Raw genomic sequence first — 21,720 nt, forward strand, 5'->3', positions numbered from 1 at the left:
TTGGTGGATGTGTTTTTCTTATTATATAAGAAAAATAATTTCCTCTCATACTAAACTTAAATGTTACCTTGAATTATTCAGAGAAATAATTTCCTCTCATTATCTTATTAAGATTTAATTTCTCTTTTGCATACTATGTGACCTAGGTTGACCCAAGTCAACCTCTTCACACTTATCATTTTGAGAAAAGGATTTAAATGAGGCAAGCACCTCATACTATTTAACTTTAGCATAGCAAAGATTTAATATCACCAACAATTCCTATGAGACCTAAATGACTAGAGTCTCTACTTCATTAGGAATTGGTGGTGACAAGATTTAAATGAGAGAAAACTTTCTCACAAGATTTCTTAATAGTTTTGGACAATATCTTTGACTAGAAATAGCCCTAAAGTCATTTAAATCAACCAAGCCATGATCATTCAAAGTAAGCATGGCATATTTTTGTAGAAACAAAAAGTATAAGTGAAAAGTGAATTATTGGAGGTGGAATTATCTGAAAATCATTTATGGTTGATTTTTAAGAATTTTTATAAGGCAGAAAAGTCCCTGCCTTGTTTATTTTGTCACTTTAATTCTACAATAGATCTAGGGTTCTATCCAGTGGCATTGTGTAGATAAAATCCTAAGCTTTCCAACAATATCAAGTTTGTAAAATTTGGCCGAGTAGATTTGTCCCTATTGAATTTCAAAGTTTGCATCAGATTGCAAAATTCATCTATTTTGGAAATTTAAATTTGAACCAGTGGGCTCGCGCGGGAAAAGGAATTGGGCCGGCCCAGTACTGCGTCCAGCGCAGCGGGCCAGCTGACAAGGAGGGGGCCACCTGTCTGTGGGCGGTAACGCCCGAAGCGGTACGGGGAGAGGAGAGCCGTGCGATTAGAAAGCGATCGCACGGTCGAGAAGCGTCGGCGTCGACGACGAGCGAGGGACTTACTGGCGGCGGCGGTAGGGGGTCGGCGAGCTCGTCGGAGCTCCGGCGGTCGTCGGCGATGTGCGCAGCAACGTTGGAGTGGATGAGGAAGCGCCTGGAAGCAGTTGCGTCTCCAATGGCGGCCTCCTGCTCCGGCGAACTCCGTGTACTGGCGGCGGCGGCGATCTTGCGATTGAAGCAGTGGGGTGGCTACTTGGTGAAATTGAGAGGTCGAGGAGAGCTGTGAGGATGAGTGGAAGCGATTGGTGTGCTCGGATTGAGAGGAGGAGTCCTCCTTTTATAGCGGCGAGAGGTGGCAGTGGGGCGGAGCTAAGGTCACCGTTGTCGTCGTCGGTCCAGGGCTGCGAAGGGGCAAGGCGTGGGCGCGTACGGTGGCTGGCGTCCTGGCGAGGCTGACGCGCGTGATCGTGGCGCATCCGAGGCTCTGCAGCGATGGTGCGCTTGACGGGAGTGCTCGGGCCATGGCGGACAGGCGTCGTCGTGGTCGTCACGGCTGACGTTCCCGCGGGCTAGTGGGCGTGTCCAGGCGGTCCAGTGAGCCGTCGTGCGTCGACTGGTGCTGAGAGGAGGGGTCGAGGTGGCGCAAGGACGTGGGCATCAGCGCGCTCTGGCGCGTCCAGGGTGAACGCCATGCGCGCTCTGGCGCGGCATGGGCGAGTTCTGGGCGTGTCTGGGCGCTCGTGTGCTGACGCGTGCGAGCTCGATCTCGGTCAAGGGATGGCATGAGCGTGTCCAGGGAGGTGAGAGGAAGCCAGTGGACATGAGGGTTCGGGCCAGAGGTGGCCAGAGGCAATGGTGGCATGATGGTGGCATGCCATGCCACGGCATGGCATGGTTTGGTTGATTAAATCAAACCATGGCCAGTGCAAGTGGTGGAACTGATGTTGTGAAGTGAGAGGAGGGTCCAGGGGTTGCTGTGGTGGCTTAGGTTGGACTTGGTCCTCTCCAATTTTCAGTATGGGCAACAATTATACCCCTGCCTGCAAGCTGTTCGACCAAATGCCCGAAAGAAAATAATTTTTGAATTTTGAAATTCTTTTTGGTGGGTTGTAAACATATATTAAAAGGAGTATATTGGTGGTGGTGGTGATCAAAATGGCATTGAATTGCAAAATCACATTTTGCATATGATCTTAGTTTTGTTTCAAAGTCCCATCTTGGCTTGATTGCCATTTGAATTCTAGGCAGAGTTTGGGGTAGGGGTCTTGAGCAAAGTTGTAGTCCTTGATGAGATCTTGGAGGAGGTACAAAGAGTTGGCCAAGTGTAGAAAGAGAAAATTGAAAACCAGGGGCTCAAAGTGGGTATCTTGCTGAAATTGCCTCACATGACCATAATCACATGTGATCACAAATTTGGTTCAAATTTGATTTGAATTGAGTTTGATGGTTTCCAAAAGTGTTAGTAAGTGTTTAGTATCCATTTACAACTAATGGTGCAAACCAAATTGGTCTAGATCAAAGATTTGTAAAAATGGCATAGGCCATATGTGTGTGTGAATTTGATTTTTAGAATTTCTTTTCTATTTTACTTTTATTTGACTTTGGATGATCAAGGGATCATTGCTAGGGTTTTAGAATGAGAGTAACACACAAACAAGCATCATGGCAAAAGCACACTCAAATAAATTAATAAGGTGAGCTAATATGCATAGACCTATATGATGAGAAAAGTTTTTGTTGGCTCTCATTTTTGGATTCTGGAATTCTCTCTCTCTTGTTCCTTTTATTGAAAACTAGTAAATTGCCCCGTGCGTTGCACCGGGAAAAATCAACTACAACGGAGATTAAGATCATAATGATACCATGTCAATAAAGTCAGCAAATTTCTACAAATTCATGTCTACATTCAACTACAAAATTCATGTTTACTTACAACTAAATAATAAAGTCGATAATTTGTTTTGAGTTTCCATCTCACATTGTCTTGGCTTAGGAAGGTCGATGGAATGGACTTACATTGCTCGCTTGGTCATATGAACTGTCAACACTCGTTCTAATATATGAACACTATCTACCACTTTATATTTGGCACATCACTAAATAATGCAACATGCTATATCGAGGCTGAATGCGAAATCATGTTTGGCAAAAAACTTCGCAACTGAGTTGTAATCAGATTCAATGATCAGCATTTTTTTAGTGAATATCAGCCTAGTCCCTCTAGAATTGCAAGCACCAAGCTCCAGGAACTGCAATTGCTTCTTCTAGTCGTGCACTTGTTGGACACGAGTTTAAGAAAGCCCACAGACTCAGTTTGTTCAGTTGTTCCTAATAATCGCACCCCAAGAACCAGTGCCCGATTGTTCACCATAATTTGAACCCACACTGACTTTGTCGTATTATTCAATTCTGGTGTATTCAAGCATGTAGGTGTAGTTTTCTCTATGCAAAATTGCAAACAGCTTTAGAGAGAGCAGAGTCATGCATCGGACAACAACACAATGCGAAGCAGTGAGCAGGACAGAGAAAAACTGTTGTCCCATGCTCGTCATGGAGGCTCACGGCTGCAGCTTGGCCATGCATATAGCGTGGCGAGCAACCTGTCATGGCGTCGTCCTTGGTCCCGCCGGCGTTGTTGCCTTCACGAGCGGCCCGTCGTCGACCGGCTCTCTAATCCCGTCGTCGACCGACTCTATAACTTTTTTTTTTTGCGGGGTTCGACCTATAACTTGTTGTCGCTTGCCATGGCCAGCTGCCGGCGCTGTGGCCTCCTTCAGCAACCCGACGTGAAGCACCGAGAATGGAGACGCCATCCAGCCACGCGCGAATCTTCGCCAGCGCCAGCAGCATGACTGGGTCATCTGCAAGGGCATCTCCAGCGGCGCGACGCATTTTAGCGTCCGCGCGCGTCCGTTTGCGTAGGTCTTTTGGTCGAAAACGACCGCGCGTCCGTTTGCGTCGGGGGTGGCTCCAGCGGCACGACGCATTTTTTTAGGACGAATCATTTTTTTGAACTGAAACATAATTTACAAAAACTGAAACATAACTTACATACTTGAAAACATTAAAAAAAAACCTAAAACGCCTACTGCTGCGCATCGTGGCCGTGCTGCTCCTCGTCGCTGTCGAGCAAGATGACCTCCGGTACGTCCCACGGCCAGTAGCCATCCGGGGGAGCGTACGCCGGGAGCAATCGCGGTGCTCGAGGTTGAGGAGGCTGCGGCTGAGGCGGCGGTGGAGGCGCCCAGGGCTGCGGCTGTGGCGGCGGATGAGGAGCCCAGCCATAAGGCTGTGGCGGCAGTGGGGGAGGCGCCCAAGGCTGTGGCGGCGGTGGAGGAGGCGCCGCCGAGTCTAGGAGCGCCTGTCGAAGGGCTTCATCCGCGGACAGGCCCGACGGCGTGACAGCGGTGGCGTAGTGGGGCAACGGCGGCTGCACAGGCGCGTCGTACTCGGAGACGAGGAGGCCGAGCTTGGCCATCTCGTCGTCCGTCATGTTGTCGGGGAACTCGAAGTTCCGGCCCTCCGCCATGGCCTGCTGCCATTCGTGGAAGACGAGGTCGACGTAGTCCTCGATGTCGTCCTTCACCTCCTCGCTATGGTACGCGAGCGTCTCGATGTAGTCGTCGTCGTCATCGTACACGGTGTACGCTTAGTCGTCGTCGTACACGGCGTACGCTTCGTCGTCCTCGTCCTCGTCCTCGCGGTCGTTGTGCTGCGGCTGCTCACGTCGCGTCGTCAGCAGCGCCGACGCGTCGGCGCCTGCTGACGACGAGCCGCCGGTGCAGGGCCGAAGGGATAATCCCTGTCGCCCATGAAGCCAGCCCTTCGTCTGCTGTCCGTCTCCGTGGATAGGTACGTACGCCAACTCTCCGAGTCGATGGCGTACGCCGGATCGGCGAGGAGGTCCGCCGGCAGATATCGCCTCCTGCGCCGGATCTCCTTGGTCCGCTCAGGCTCGCGCGCAGGTACTGGAGGGATGGGCACCCGGCGGCAGCTGAGCCACCAGGCAGCTGCACGCCGGACCAGGCGTCGCACGGCACCCATTTGCCGTGCATGAGCCTCCCCACCGTGACGGGGAGCGGCACCTTCTTGCTGCCGCTGCCGGAGGCCTCGAAGTCGTTCTTCTTCCCCATGGCGCAGCGGCGGTTGTGGTGCGAGTGGAGCTGTGGGCGAAGGAGCAATGCGGCCGCTGGACTTTTAAGGGCGGCCGCACACGGGATACGATGCCATTGAAGGCGCCGCAGAAGCCCAGCCGCCGCCCGCCAGTGCACGCGCAGAACAGGAAGCTGCGGCATTCATGGCGAAGACTGCGGCGCAGACGCGGAAGCGATGGCCGCGGAAGCGATGCCCTCCATGCAGGCTCGCTGCCAGGCGGGCCCGGTGGAGACCGCAGCGGACACTTTGCGCGTCCGCGCAGCGTCCGCCGAGACGCAAACCTGGCCCATGGGCCAGGTTTGCGTCTCCGCGGACGGCCCGGTCACTTTGCGTCGTGCCGCTGGAGAGGGTGCCAGACGCATTTACCACCAACAACGAGGTGATTACCAATTCCCACATGAGGTGTACGACTGTACGTTGTGTTTGACTTTCCCTTCTACTATGAAAAGAAGACCTTTCATTGCTCTTCTTCACCTGAGAGATCTCGGGCGCCATCATGTCTTGCTCTGACCAGAACTCGTCCGTAAGCAGCAGCTGCGATTCGATCATGTCAGACTTCTATTGGCCATTGATCGATGTAACAGAATTCAGTTAATAATATAGCTGATGCCCCACGGCGTTGAGAGAAATACTCGCCTTGACTTGCAGTTGCAGGAACTTGACATCTGAAGGTATAATAGCTGCCCCCCCATGGGGGTCTCACAACGATTTCAGCTTCTGGACCGTCGGATCAACCCATCGGGAAAATCTCAGCCGTTTATTCTGGCCACTCCTCTCACTAGCTAACCCCATGCAATGGCCAATTGTTACCCGCCTCTGGATGCATGTGGGCCCCACCTTTGCGGGCCCCGCACGTCAGTCACTGCGGCTGGGCTGTCGGTGTGCATTCGCGTCTGGCAGCAAATCTCAACCCGCAGGGGTATTTTTGGTATTTCAGGCCTGGTATAAAGGGAGCCCCCCAGGGCAAAGAAAACCCTAGCCGCCTCGCACGCCCGCCCCTGCCCAGTTCTCGTCGCCCGTCGCCGCCGCCTCGCTCCCCCGCCCCACCCCCGCTCCTGCGCCGTTCTCGCCGCCCGCTGCCGCCGCCTCGAGCCGCCGCCTCGCACCCCCGCCCCACCCCCGCTCCTGCGCCGTTCTCGCCGCCCGCTGCCGCCGCCTCGCGCCCCCGTCCCTGCCCGGTTCTCGTCACCGGCCGCCGCCTCGAGCCGCGGCACGAGCGCGTGGGAGAGGTGCCGGCGGTTGAGCGCAACGCCGCAGGAGAGGCGCGCCGGTGGAGCGGCGACGTCCAGAGAGCGGAGCACCCAACGATTGTGGTCAGCGGCGAGGCGCCCTTGTGATATACGGCCACGGCGGCATCCGCTGCTCAGCGGTTGGCCTGGAGACGGAGGCCGCCACCTAAGAGATGGAAACGAGGACGACCTGCTGAGGTACGTCAATTGCTGATTCGTGCCCAGATCTCAATGGGTTGTCACCATGGAGCTGGCAAGCTGCAGAGGCTTTGATGCTTTTGGGCGCATTTTTTCCAGGAAGAGCATGACCAGACGGCGGCCCGGAGACAGACAACGACGCTGAGCCGTGAAGAGCCGCCCCTGGGACATCCCTTTTGGGCGCATCCGGGAAGGAGTGCTCGACTCCGTTTTGGCCGGCCGGACGACGACCAGCAGCCCAAGATGTTGGCCAACAGCACAGCGGCCAGCTCTCTTCTGCCTATTCTTTTTGCAAAGATCTACAGGTTTTTCTCTTCTCTTTCTCTCTCTTAAACGCTGCTCTCCAAGAATCTAGGATAAAAGTGGAGGCAGACTCTACCTGTTTGATTTACCCTAAAACATCTCATATTGGTTTGTGTAGATCTGTTTTTACTTGTGCATGGAAACTGTTTGATGAAAATCCTAGATAAGATTAATGTATGAGACGAATGTACATGCTAACATCTCACAGGGTCTGCTTACAGTTTTCTCGGTCATTCTCTGTCATAGAATACATATACATTTGCTACGTGCAGTCCCAAATGCAGCTTAGATTCAAGCGGCGTCTTTTCTATATTTTTAGACTGGACATTATCACGGTTAAACTAGAGTAGCTTTCAGATGCTACAAATATATTGGCATGCCCTGATGTCATATTCTACAGAGCATTTAATTTATCGATGCATGAGTTTTATGGATATTTTTGGCTGATTGTTCTTCTCCAGTTTTTTCATGAAGGTGGATTTGGACCTTGGGAACTAAATGATGAAGCAATTTATCCAATGCTGCAACACTCAGATTTCTAAATATCATGTAGAGGTTGAGCGCCAATGATGCTATTTTCCATGCTGGTTGCTTTGGCATCCCATTCAGATTGACAACATCCATTGCTTTGTTGTTGTTTGATATTGGATATTTTGTGTTCTCATGCAGATGTTGTTGTGCCGGTGGATTGCTCTCGGTGGCGATGCATGTTGTTCGATATTCAAGTTTTGCTCTCAATCCCCTGCCATCCCTTCCCTGCCTTTTTTTTCACATTACAAGATTGATTCAGTTCTTCCATATTCAAACACTGTACCTGAATATTTATGGGTTGTGTTTCGGGCCTAGATTCGTTGCGGAAGAGCTACTTTTACACATACTGATAATGGTGCTGCTACGATGAGGATCTGAGCTCTCTCGGGTAAGATTCACTTTTTGTATTGAATTTGGTCGGAATTACTCCAAATTAGTGTCTGTAAAAGAAATATCAATGCTAATTAGTTTTACACTCGAAAAACAAGAAGCCACTAATTAGTTTCAGTCTTATGCATCCGCAGATTAGTGGCTAATAAAAACAACCAATAACATACATCGACTCCTCCTCTGTTGATTCATGTATGTTGTCGATTCGCGGTTCTCTGTCGTGTGTGTGTGTTAATTATTAATACCCTTATTTCTGTTGGTGCAGCAACAATGCTTGCCGTCACGCTCATCAACCAAGCGGCGAGGTGAAGCTACCGCTGCTAAAAATAGTGTTGGAACCTTGAGGCAGTGGACAGGTGTGAAACATGTACTGAAGCTAAAAAGAGCATATCTTAGCTTCTTATATGAGCTCATTAGATCATAATGGTAGTTAGGAAATAAGCAATGGCATTTCACAATGGCAACATTGACAATGATTTTTCTCCATCAGTGTATATCGGTACATCTAGAATTATTATATGTTCAGGTGTCATAAGAGTTCACATACACTTTTGTGCAGGTGGCCAGTCATTATTTGGAATTGTTATTGCGGATGTTGTTACCCTAGCTGTGTAAACCATAGTTATTTTGTGTATTTTATATTTCAAGTAGAATGATGCAGTTGTTGTGTGTATATCACGTGATGCAAGTTTCCTTGTTTCACTTCTTTGATAGAGTTTCGTTAAGTAACATGACTTATGATCTGTACAGTCCAGGGAATTAGCATATAAAATGCAGTATGTAGCTGGCCTTGATGTTTCATGCTAGAGGGACATGTAATTGTTTAGCAACTAAGAAGCTTCAACCATGTTTACGTGACACAGTCTGGTATGTTCCTTTCTCAACCCCTTCTAAGATCACATCTACTATTTATGATCTTTTTATACCAGTGCGCTTCAGCAACCAACACTGCCGCCGATGATAGACCATTAATTACTTAAAAATTGCTAGGACCTATGGAACAAATAGATAGAAATAGTTCCCAGTAATGGAATAAAGGTACTGAACAAGAGTTATTTCTTGGTTGACATACTGATATTGAGTTTATACTGTTTCTCCCGAAGTTATATTTCTCGCCCCCTTATGGTGAAGAGTACAAGCTTCAACATATACACATCCAAAATACGTTGAACCTTTACCTCCTATGTTTCTTTCAATAGCAGATCAGTAGAAGTTACTTTCCCATATATGTCTCCTTTTCTCTGTTAATATTTTGGGAGATCAGTGATTGTCATTATTTCAGCTAAGATCATCTGTGAGGAGTATCCTGCATCAAAGTATCAGACATGGAAATGCCTGCCTATTCTATACGTTAGTTGTCCTTCCTTTCTTTGTTTCTTTAGTTCGCCTCTATTTTTCCTGCTCGCTGCATCTTTCAAGTCAAGTGGCTCTTTTGGGGTTCTTTATTCCCGCCCATTTTTGCCACACTTGAATATTTCTTATACCTTTCCACCAATCTCTTGCACTAACCTTCGTTCTTCATTAACTGCAGGCAAGAAAATTGATGTATTTCTCGGAATATGGATAATTACACTTGAAGAAGCAAGGCATGAAAAAGAGTAATGAATATTCTTCGAAGCATATCTATAATTAGTACCATGCATGTGATGATGTGCTACAGAGATTTTTTTTTTTTGGTGTGAAGAATACTTCTTTTAGTATTTCTCATTTTAAAAAATCACCTTTACTAAGCACTGCATATAGTTTGTTGCCATCTGTAATTTTTATGGCGATCTGGCAATGATAGTACAAATATATTCACGAGAGATATTGTTTCTTTTATTTCTTTGTGGAGCCTTGCAGTGATATTTATCTATTTGTGATAAAATACTAACTCTGCACACTAAATCCTGAATTGAGTTTGTCTTAACAAAGTGTATGTGGTTTTGACAAAAAAAGGTAAGAGTTTGTTTTAACACAGTGTATGTGGGTTTGACAAAAAAAAGTCAGTTTATCAGATTGAGAAGGAGATGGACGAGGAATTTGGCTTGGGACTGCTAGCTCCTCCATAGTTCAGATTATGTCTTACCACGTTGACAGAGTGTAGTCTCCATTGTGAGAGCTGACACACTGTTCCTTCCATTTTTAAAAATAAATTCTACTCGGCAGGAAAATAAATAACCTCTATTACTTTTTGTCAAGGCACGCAATTGATCCTTGGAAGACTTCCACCTATTCATGCACGGGCCCTTTATTTTCTATGACTCTGCCAATCAATACCCACCTGTATGTTGGTGCTTTGTGCTTTAATGTCATTTACTTTCTGTTTCAACTATTTTTCTATATGTTTTCGTCCAAATATCGTTATGTTATATTATCGCTTTTTTACTTCAGATGTGTTGGAAAGTTCCAAGTACATGCATGTAAACATTTTTTATGAACTAATTTTGCATTAGACAAAGTGCACACGCTCTCATTTTAGTTCCATGGGGAATTTGAATCTGATTTGTTCTGCTCTCAAGCTTTTTAACTTATTGTTGTTACGGTTGCTGAACTCTGCTAAAAGAAAGGATCCTTCAATCTTGACTGCATTGCCTTCCTGTACCAAGGTAGTCAGCATTTTATTAGCAAAATCAATCCAAATACGCTAGCATGCTCCCTAACCTTTATGTTTCGAACTGAAAAAACTTGCAAATGCAGCCTAAATGGTACTTGCAAGCTGCTTTGTGAGGGTATATATGTGCAAGCCATGTATATTGTTTCCTTATGCTATTGATTTGGCGAAGGGTTTACACATTATCCACTGTATGCGAAGCTTCTAACTGTATTCATAGGAAGGCTCTTCATATGTGTGGTATTAAAATGTACTCAGTATGCCATTCCCTTTCTTTGGCACTGCAATTTTGTCTTGCCAATCTAAACTATGCTTAGTGCACTTCATTTCATATAGTTTTGTTGTGGAGGAATAGTGTATGAATTATATTTTTTCCCTGCACCCTGCAATTATACCAGTGCATATATATTTTCCCAATTAAGGTCAGGGGCATAAGTTCTGTTGCTCAGTTTTGGAAGTCCTTGGGCTGCATAGGTGTGATCATGCTTCCTACTTAGGACTGCACGAAATATTACATTTTGATGTTGGCTTAGTTTGACTTTGGTATCTCATATAGAAGGACTTATGTAGACACAACTTTGTTATAAATGATTTGGTAAAGAAACTGGCAATCATTTAATATTCAACGTGGCATTGGAGATCTTAGACTTGACAACATGTATGTGATATTGGAGATCCAATTTGTGTTGTTGATGTCTTGCATTCCAGAAAGAAGAGAATACAGACAGCAAAACAAATGCGAGGTCAATAATTTTGTCATTCTGGCAGTGTTGTGCAAAATTAATTCCTTTCTGTGTTGTCTCATGCATATTGATTTACTATAAGTCTACTGTAAATACCTTCTTTTATTAAAATTGTCTCGTATGTTTCTCCTCTATCTCCATACTCTTTTCTTGGGCAGTTTTATTCTGATTCCATGTTTCTTCTTCTTCCAGGATTTTAATGAGCTGATGTTCTTACAACATTTCGAAGAATATGGCCATCAAACTACCTTATTTTTTCTAACCATACTGCTCACTGCCTTCTGGTTCTAGGTACACACTACCTTATTTTTTACTATATGCATGAACATACTTTTTTTCCGCGTTTGTTTTTGTTACTCTTATGTTCCAGTTTCCTTCGTAGTACTTTATTCAAATGCTTCTGGAAATGAGCTTCTATTGGAAAATAACAATAACAATAGTTAAGATAAGGCAGATATCCATTTTGAGAAGATTTCCTGGTGATATTTGTTTATTTATGTAAGCACACCTGTTAAAAGCTTGTATGCTCAATTTCCAAAAACCGGAATCATGATGGCATGGACAAGGGAGGACCCAAGAATAAGTCCATGGGATGGTACAAGGGTTGTTGTAGAGAAGTCGAGTACACTGCATTTCATATATCGTTCTAGAGTGAAGCTGCATATCATGGGCACCACTTCGCTAGAAGTTGTGCCTAACCAGGTCATGAAACTCAAACTGAACACCGCGCTGCACATGTGGCCTCGTGGTGTACATCCCGAGTTGGAAGGCCGTGTGCATCATCACGATGCAGAGGCTGGGGTCATATCCCCTTTTCGAAAAAAAAACATCCCGAGTTGGAAATAAAAACTGACCATTGAACTCATTCTGAATGGAAAAGATCATTCATAGTTGAAGAACATAACATACAAAGAGGAGAATAAATCACTTTTAATAATCTTATGAAAGATTAACACGCTGAGATGGTAATGGAGAAGTGGGAGGTCATTCCGAGATGGAGAAAAGAGTTATGCACCAGACCAATTCTGGAGATGATTACAGTGACTTGCAAATTTTTATTTTGTTGCTTAATAGCTAACTTGCATGAGGTGAGTTCTTGTAGCGGTCAGGATTTGAAGTTCTTTCTTTCTACATTGCAGGATTTAAGTTTGATATAAACAATTCCCGAATCACTGCCGGATCGCTCGAATTGAATTCAGCCCACACCAGTTTAGCAAAATGATACCTTAAGGTGAGATGTGTGGCAGTCTCAGGGACCTGGTTGCAAAGATAATATTTGTCATCATGATTCCAACCACGATTCTGTAGTCTGTCAGCTGCCCATACTAAGGAGGTTATGGTGGAAGTAGAGAAACAACATTTTGCAGGGCATGGAAAGGCAAGCTAAGGCTGTTGCCAATAGAGCAAAGTGGAAGATTGAGATGTATATACTGACCCAACTGGTGAAAATAAGGAAGTATCCGCACCGGTGAAACGGAAGCTTTGTTTCAGAACTACTGTCCTGACTACTGTCATCACCCATCCATCCTAACGCATGGAAAAAAAAGAAATCCACCAAGAAATTATTCCCACCTAAGTAAAAAAGCTCCACCTTGGCAAGTAAGCATCTAAAATAAATGCATGCATTCACACATCAGGCAGACTCAACTGGTGAAAATAAGGAAGTATCCGCACCGGTGAAACGGAAGCTTTGTTTCAGAACAACCGTCCTGATTACTGTTACCAGAAATATCACCTGTAGTATTATTTGCTTCTAGAACTACTAATCATGTATACTCTCGGCATTATGTAATATTAAGTGCCTAAATAACTTTGTATAATTATCTCAAGTATCTTCTGTTTATCACTGACTATTGTTGTGGTGTCTATATATAATCATGTCAACTTTCTTCGGTTTATCTACCACATTTAGTGAGTTATACTGTTTTTCGAAAAGGAGGATAGTGAGTTACACTGTTTTTTAGTGAGCTACACTGATGGAACTTGAATCCAATTTACAAAGGAGGAACAACTCCTCCATTACCAAAACGAAGAATTTGCCACACTGGATCCTAATATACCAGCAAACCAACTGCAGCTTAGCCAATAGTATACAGACTTTTTACCAACGGGCGAAGAAACACGAAAAATTATCAAATAATGCATAATTAATACCATCCCGGGGGTTATAGCACATGCATCTGCTTTGTCTGGTTGTTGTTGCATGATTCTCATAACTTTTCAATGGATTAAAATATCAGTCGCCTAAAAAGGCTATGTTCTCTAAGTCCTTACCAAACTTTAAAAGTTTAACGATGGTACCTACTCCATATTGTCATGGCAGCGGTGGTGTGAGTCGTGAGCCTGGTGTCGCTCGAAGTGTAGGAGTTTCAGGAGGACCTGCTTCGCTCTCGCGACCACGTGCACAGGCTGCAGGAGGTGCACCAGGTGGCCGGGATTGTGAACGGGTGCGAGGGTCGGTTCTTCAGAGCTGAAGCGTGGACCTCATCTCCTTGCTGCTGCAATACCAGAAAGTATGCTCGAAATGTTTATTGTTCATGATATTCCCGTTCAGTATTTTAGCAAGTTCTTTTCCTCATATGTCGAAGCTACATCCTTTTCTTGGTTTCCTAAATACCTCTCTTCTTCCTCAGAACAAGTTCATGAGTCTGAATTTTTCTATGACATTAGCGGCCTTGAGAAATGCTCTTATAAGTTGCGACAATGCGCTTGCCTATGTAGATGATTATTTGGGGCTTCTTCCTTACTTTTGTTGTTCTCGACAAAATCAATAACTGTTAGTTAATGTAATATATTACCCTCAAATTTCTCTGGTTGTATATAAATGTTTATTCTGTCTTTGTAATCTATTGTGGGTTGTTATGTTTTCTAAAATCTAAGATTTATTATCATTTTCCCACCTACACACGATTCATGCGGGGTCGTGCGCCAAGGCGCACATCAAAATCTAGTCTGAAGGTATAATAGCTGCCCCCCCATGGGGGCTTCACAGCGATCAAAGCACGTAGACCGTCGGATCTTCCCGTCAGTGCGATCTGGTCCGTTCGTTGTTGCCTCTACTCCCACTAGATAAAGCCATGCAATGACCATGTGCTACCCGCCTCTGGCTGCTGTTGGGCCCCACCATCGTCCGGGCCCGCCTGTCGGTGACTGAGGGTGAGAATGGTTTCGGTCAGGTGTGGTTGGGCAGGAAAAAAATATCCCCTCCCCGCGCGACACAAAACCGCCCAGCCAAACCCTATCCCCGCCGCCTCGCTCGTTCCCCTCCTCTCCCCTCGCGCCGCGCCGCCACCTCGCGCTCCGTCGTCTCGTCGCGCTCGCCGTCCTCCTCCATAGCCAGCAGCCGCCTCGCGACCCCATCTCCCGCTCTCCGCTGTCGTTGGCTCCTCCCCGTCGCCGCCGCTCGCGCCACCTCCCCTTCCTACTTCTTCCTCTGTCTGTTGCCGCCCTTCGCGCCGCCGGCCGGAAGGAGACCGAGTTCATCGCGTCGCCATGGCTGGAGGAAGTGCAGGTCTTCGCTGCCCTGATTCGTCCGCGCTCGCAGGTGAGAAAACCCTAGTGCGCCGCCTCACACTCCCATGTTCCACCCTCTTCTCCCGTCGCCCTTCTCGCGCCCCCCTCCCCACGACGTGCTCCTCTTCTAATCCCCTTGCCTCACCACTCCCTTGATTCCTCATTGCTCTCTCTACGTGCGGCAGTGTCCTTGGGTCAAGATCCCATCGCCGCCATAGCCCGGAACTCCGGCTGTCACTCGTGCCGTCTTTCACAGGGAGGAGCACATGAGTGGAAAATCGCCGGGAGGAGCGGAAGGCTGCCGCAGTTTCGACCGACCGCGAGTTGAGGTGAGATGCTGCTATAGCCCCATCCCTTCTCTTTTTTTCTTCCATTGAGCTAGCACTCGTGTTCCTCTTCTTTTTCCTCCTCACAAAACACCCGTGCAGCTGACCTCGGCTCATTGCTGCACTTGGCTATCTCGCAGGGAGAGAAAGAGAGAGAGAAAGAGGAGGCTATGTAGGGAGGAGGAGGAGCAACCCGAGGAGGAGGTGCGGCAACAGTAGCAAGTGGTGGTCTGTACCTCCATCCCTAGCCCCTCTACATCGGCCAACCGCCGGCTGGCCGACTCAGCCTTCTTCGGCCCCATCTCTACTCCTCTACGTCCTTGCGATTCAAGGTGCCCACCCATCTCTTCCTGTTGATTTGCATCCTGCCTTCTCTCTTGCAGTTCCCATAGTTTCTAATATTTTTGTGTGTGGATGTTTTTGTATCTATGCAGATAAGGTGTTCGAGGAAAATCAAACGAAGCTGCAGGTAGAGGTTAATTCATTTTTATGTTATGGTGTCTACTCAATAGTTCATTTCTTCTAAAATATACTTGCCATCAATGATGAATTACCTATTTGATATTACTCTCTCTTAGTTATGTGAATTGTATTTTTATATATATACCTCTTTAGGTTATGTGACTTTCATGTATGTAAACTCATTTCACTCAGAGTTGGAACTGGAGCTACGAGTTTGGATAAAGTAGGTGGAGAAACCTTTAGGTTTATTTGATTGGCCTTACCTATTTGGTTTTGCTTCCAATTCAATGGGGTGCACGACGGGATGTGCAAGGTACTGGCCATCTCAGAGTTGAGCTATGTGTTTCTAAGTGCACTTTGTTTCTCCCTTTGCAACGACGTGACTTTAGCGGCTCTGAGTTCTCTGAGATGATTGACTTGAAACAGGGTTCCATATTCATTGATTCTCGAAGAGTTCCTTTATTCATACCACGGTTGATTTGTACATATCGGGTTGACCCTGATTTTGTTGAATTTCATGGGAAATGTTGAGAAGATCAGCCCTAGATATGGACACAGCGCGTGACATGGTCTTTCTCTACGGAATTTTCAGTATTGCAATGGAGCCAAGAAATTTTATTGAAGTTCGTTTTCGAGGACCTTGAGTAAATAAGGTGATCAGGGAATCCACCAGGGGGAACCATCTAACCTAAAGGTTAAACAAAGCATGGCATCCTTCTTTTCAGATAACCGTTGATGCACGTGTTTTAAATGCTACAGCTGTAGTTTTCAAAATAGGATCATATATGTGTTCAGGCCCCCTTCCAGTTTTATCTCATCATCTTCTATCATGCTTAATTTTTTATTTATTTAGACTAAGGCCAAGTGGTGGGAGTCCATTTGTGCAGCAGCTCGCATAACCTATCCGGTTGATTAACTTATACATATGCAGCTGTTTGAGTTATTTGTATTTGTTTTTGTTCTAATGCTTCTTGCTTAATATTTGTTTATTGCAGTCTCCTAGGTTTACAAGCTGCAAGGTGGATAAGTTTATCCCTGTGGGATGTCGTGAGGCTGCTTCTGTGATGAAAGGTTTAGTGTTAGATGCATGCTTAGATAATGTATTCCTAAATTATTCTTTGGTTGACTGCTTTCTGCCTCCACATTAGATAAAATACAATGCGGTTGTATCACGGTTATTCAGTTATTTCCTGGAATACTATTGGATTTCTAATTCACAATTTCTCCCTTACAGCTTTTATGTTCTCCACAGGGAAGGTTATTGGAGGTTTCTACTTAATGAGCATTTCAGGTTGGTGCTCCATGCTTCCATGTAATGCCCGTGCAATAATTTTTTGTTTGTTTGTACCGTGGACACAAGGCGACAGTGATTTTCATGCACTGATAAAAATGCAATTATATAATCTTCTCCAATTGGTTCTTGATTTGTTAACATGACAATAAAACCACGACCTGCTACATTTTTGCTTGCCTTCTCTTTATCTACCGTTATATTCGCATGGTTTCAGAAATTAATTGAGCATGAAGCAAATAAGATGATGTTGGTCTGTAGAACCCTAATGCCCTCTATTTTCTTAGTTTTTCAAATATGTATATGCCCATACAGACATAATCTTCAGTTCGGTGTTATCACAAACAAGGAAGGTTCAGTTGATGCGATTGAGTTTCTCAGATTTTGCGCCACTGTGTACATAACTACATATCTGGAAGGAGTTTTTAAAGAAAATAAATGCTAGACTATATGCTCATAGGTAGATGAGTAGTACAGGAAGAAAATCTTGGCTAGTGTATTTATACAGTGGCATAGGTTGAATCAAGGACACAGTAAGTAAGATTCTGAACTTTTATTTATGCCAACAATAAAATCCAAAGCACAAGTTGTATAAATACAGATTTAGTACAGGTATGTCAGAATGCATGAATAACTTTGCAAGCTCATTCTTGTGATAAATATCTGTCATCCAGTATACTAGCTGCTAGCATAGTTTCCAAGTTCCAACTGAACAATTTAAACTGTGCATCTCTGAAAGTACAGTACAATTTAAACTGTGCATACTTTTAGTGCTCTGTATGTGATCATCTTGTCCTGTGCTTGTCTAAATAAGAAAATAGTATAACCAGACCAATGAAATATCTGCTTTCAGTTATTCTTCTTTGCTAGATTATTGTATTTAGTTGCCTGAAATTTTCCATCTAATTTCTTATTTCTTGTCAAGTCCTATAACTTTGAGTTGGAATCGGAAGCTGGTAGGCTGGAAAGCATGTATCATTAGGTAAGCAAGGTACAAGCCTATCTGCTCCTATTTAGGCATCTGACTGTAGTTCCATTTTTCACCTTTTTTGCATCAGATGATTCAAATCTGATCTCTCTCTGGTTCTCTCGAATATTTTTGTGATTCTCTCTATATGATCTCTTGTCTTCCTTGATTTTATTTTCTTTATAGTTCTATTGTATAAATTGGATGAGAAACCTAATGTTTTTATGTGGGTGTTGTACAGATCTGTCCTTTGGAGCAGCTCAATTTTGGTGCCTTTACGTCACACGAGGAATCACTCGGTTCTTGATTCGCGCCGCCGTCCGGCAGGAGCAGGCACCCTCGATGTATGTCGTGCCGCCTCTGCCTCCTCCACGCCACAACATCCGTTCTACCCCGCATCGCAGCCGCTGGTTCGGAAGGAGTGGCCAGTGCCCGACGGGAGCAGCGCAGCCAAGGATCGCATGGCCTCCGCGTGTTGTGCGTTCCAGCGACCGGTCGGGCTCTGTCGTCGTGCACATCTCGGATGCGTTGTGCTCGTCTTGCTGGCCTACTCCGTCTCTTCGTTGTCACCTACGACGCTGGCCTGCAGACTAGCAGTCTACCCTCCTCTGCTTTTTCTTCTTCAGATACCAGCAGGTTCTCTCTCTCTCTCAAAGGAACAAAGAATCACATATGTGTTTGCGCAGATCCTTTTCTATCTATGGCTTACAAGGTACAAGAAAATCCTAGCTAATATTACTATTGACAGGAAGTTGCAGCCGGTGGTGGTGTCCCTTGGCAATGACGAGAGGAACAAATGATGGATTCTTCAAGAAAATCCTAGCTAATAGTTATATAGATATGTACTTCCAATACAATTCATGTAATCTCACCAGAACTAATTAATAATATAGCCCCCTTTGCTCTGATTGATTTTTCAAGAGAAAATGCTTTTTATTTGGCCAATCTGAAATTAAAAATCTATGTTACTTTGGTTACCTGTCTTTTCTTCATGAATTATATGGTTTCCTCTTTTAAAATGTTATTATCTTCGATGCAGGTACATTTCTGTTGGTAATTGGATATGTCTGCAGCTTACATGTCATTGGGTTTGCATTGCTCAATGCCTTTTGACTTATTTTGTTTCAGGTATAACAAGATTGTGACGAGTTTATTTTTGCCATTATTTTATTGGAGAGATAGAATATAAACATAGATGGTTGCATGCCTAACTGCATCCAGTCCCATGCTTACTAGAGTTTCTAAATGCACATTTTTCCTGGACTTTCCTTTTTTTTCAGGTGATTTGTCCATCTTTCCAGAATTCCCTTTTCTTTTTCTTTCCATTTGTCTCTCAGGTTTGACCTGAACGCCCACCTTATGCTAATTGAGTTTTATCTCTTCCCTAGGCAGGGAGGCACACTGAAGGGAAGCAGCCGAGAGTCACTTTATATTCATCCTTGCAAAAAAAGGTACACATATATAAAAGTTGCTTCTTGGTTCTTGCCATTGCTCCTGTCCACTAAAGCAATACGATCTTGGATTCCTAGAGCTTATATATAATTCATGAAAGATCCTCCCTCCTTTCTAATTCTAATTTGGCATGCAGCCAAGAGATGTAGAGTGCAAATTTTAATTTGTTTTGCTTGCAAGAGATATTTACTTGATTTGAAACGAGTTATTATCTCATTGCTCTCAATTAGTGTAGTTGTGGTAGCAATCAAATCTACAAGATATGTGCAAGAGATATTTTGAAGCTGGATTCCACCTCCTCCAACTCCACAAAGGTTTGCTCTTCATCATAAGAGAGGAGATATGGGTGGAGAAAAATAGCCCGGATCAAGAGCAGAAGGTGAATGAGAGGCTACATTTTCTCCATCTTTGGCCCCCTCTGTGTGCGCTTGCAATTACCCACTCCTCCTTTTCTCCTATTTGAGGGTGGACTCTTCATCCTCCTCCCTAATCACCGTGTTTTAGGCTGAAGGGCATCGCGTTTGAGCTTGACGCCCTGTAGATCTTGATCCGGTATTCTAGCTACTGTTTGTTCTCTTGTATACATGCATTGTTATTAAACATACATTATTATGCAGTTTGTTTTGTGGGAAGCATGTCTTTTAGTCTGATATTATCCACAGTCAGCAAGTGGATTTTGTTGCTCACTACTTGCTTTCGCTTATTACATTTAGAGGCTATGTATATATAGGTGAAGCGATTATTTTCTCTGCCAAGATGGTCAGAGGATGCTTAGTTAACATCTGCCTCGCTATGTGTTGAGGTTTGTTGTTGCCAACTAGCTAATGTAGCCATGTTTTCCTGATGGTTGTTGCTCTATCTGCGCAATTTTCCTACAATGCTTGATTCTGCTGTTCATCAGGGTCCTTTACTTGGTATAACTCTGCATATATTTTATATATAGCCTAAACTGTGTTTTTATTTTTGCCAGGTTGTGTTGATGTTGTAGATATTGCTGCAAGCGTTTGTCTGACGGGTAGTTGCTTCCCCTCGCTGCACGACCACCGTGTGTTAATTCTTCAGTACATGGTTTTTTCCCCGGTCATTCCTACATGTTTTGTTTCTAATAACGATATACCCTATGTTTTTTAACCATTTCGTGCACATTCCTTTTTTATCTCTTTTTTTATTGGTTCTTCTTATGTTCTCTACAAATCTTGCTTTTGCTAAAGATGTTGTCCTGGTCATTACATGTTCATTAGATTTTTATTCCTTAGATGTATAGAGTTTGACAACATGATTTGGTAGCATATAAGGTTCGATATGTGTGTTATATATGACTGAAATGGTAGTAAATGCATCTCTGGCACCACTCTTTGGTGTTTGCTTCTGTTGTATGTGTAGGACGACGAGATACCAGATCCTGCACTGGTATAAGTTACAGTTGCGCACTACAATGACCATCTTGGGCTACTTAGAAAAGCTGTTGTATCTCGCGAACACCACTACCTTCTTCGTGAACTTAGATGGCAATCTGGTCTTAATCTACTTGAGGTGAGGACACTTCTCTAAATATCATCACTTTCAGAGATTTTTTTTTGGCTTACATATCGGTTTAGATAAGATGTTCATTTCTTAAATGTTGCGGGTTATTGTGCTCATCTGCCTAGCAGGCATTGAATTTTGTCACAGACAGTGGTAGGTTTGATCACAAGGTGCAATAGTTTCATTCTATATTCATTTCCAGTTACACAACATGTGCTTGATGAACATTTCAATTGTTAAGCTGTAAGTAGAACATATACTTAGCGATTTTTTGGTCTCGGTAGGACACAAAATCTATATCCTTTATCAAACTCCTACAAAACTAATTATATATTTTCTAATAATATATCAGCTAATGCTTGTCTAAAACTACCTACATTTTTATTTATTCACCTATGGAGGCAACTCTTGAGGCTTGGGTTTCTTCTTATGCTATATCTAAGTGCAAATAGTACTCTTGATTTACAAATACTTTCATCTGATTACAACATTAGTATAACATTTCCTTTGTTCTCCAACATTTTTTTATTATGTGGTGTTCTTAATGTTGCTCTAATTATAATATTTATTTGCTTTGTTCAAACTAATGGAGGCCATCAAGATGGAGCCCGTAGAGCTCCAGACTGTCGAGATCCTGCCCGGTGTCATAGTAGAAGCTATGTTGCAGAATCTGCACCTTCCGGCGGTGCAACTAACTATTAGAATTAGGTTTTTTTTGTGTGTGTAGTGGCTTTCAAAGACTGATTTGCGGCGAGCTTATTTAGATGTTACTTTTGTTATTATTAGCTTTATTTTACCTGTCTCTAAAAAATCATAAGAGTGTTAATATATTTTGATATTTCCCTCATTGTGTATAAGCATTGTTGTTCCATTCCGATTTCATGTTCAATGTTTATTAACTTTGCTTTCTAAATTCTATAAAACGTATTTTATTTTACATGTAAATCGTTCGATTTTTACGGGGTCGTGCGCCAAGGCGCACATCTAAATCTAGTAGTTGAACTGCTAAAGGCCTTGTCGAGCATGTTGACCAGATCCACCTTTGTGCCGTTTGGTGCCAGCTCCTCCAATGTTCGGAGAGGCTCGCTAATCTTCGGTAATGTAATATGGTTCAGTTCATGTCTTCATGGGAATGCCTTCATGAGGCAATCTGGGAAATTTGCATCTAA

At 44.4% G+C, this 21,720-nt stretch overlaps 3 long non-coding RNA genes across 9 annotated transcripts; all 3 read left to right on the forward strand.

The window, feature by feature from the left end:
- Nucleotides 1-6,158: 6,158 nt before the first annotated feature.
- Nucleotides 6,159-13,798, forward strand: LOC127323779 (uncharacterized). 7 transcript variants are annotated; one of them, XR_007865942.2, is made up of 12 exons: nucleotides 6,159-6,456; nucleotides 6,556-6,761; nucleotides 7,221-7,314; nucleotides 7,429-7,678; nucleotides 7,946-8,036; nucleotides 8,431-8,547; nucleotides 8,963-9,030; nucleotides 9,212-9,774; nucleotides 9,862-9,945; nucleotides 11,209-11,307; nucleotides 12,156-12,247; nucleotides 12,384-12,888. It is a non-coding gene; the product is annotated as an uncharacterized lncRNA (long non-coding RNA). The 7 variants fall into 7 exon arrangements; XR_007865944.2 differs by having other exon boundaries at nucleotides 7,429-7,484; nucleotides 7,606-7,678; nucleotides 9,212-9,945; XR_007865940.2 differs by having other exon boundaries at nucleotides 9,212-9,945.
- A 3,633-nt stretch (nucleotides 13,799-17,431) lies between these two features.
- Nucleotides 17,432-19,327, forward strand: LOC139834132 (uncharacterized). Its single transcript, XR_011749511.1, has 4 exons — nucleotides 17,432-17,590; nucleotides 17,817-18,211; nucleotides 18,324-18,703; nucleotides 18,964-19,327. It is a non-coding gene; the product is annotated as an uncharacterized lncRNA (long non-coding RNA).
- A 55-nt stretch (nucleotides 19,328-19,382) lies between these two features.
- Nucleotides 19,383-20,561, forward strand: LOC139834113 (uncharacterized). The gene is made up of 2 exons (XR_011749474.1): nucleotides 19,383-19,579; nucleotides 19,998-20,561. It is a non-coding gene; the product is annotated as an uncharacterized lncRNA (long non-coding RNA).
- The last annotated feature ends 1,159 nt before the right edge of the window (nucleotides 20,562-21,720 follow it).

Source organism: Lolium perenne, chromosome 7 (assembly GCF_019359855.2).
Source record: "Lolium perenne isolate Kyuss_39 chromosome 7, Kyuss_2.0, whole genome shotgun sequence".
Taxonomy (NCBI): Eukaryota; Viridiplantae; Streptophyta; class Magnoliopsida; order Poales; family Poaceae; genus Lolium; species Lolium perenne.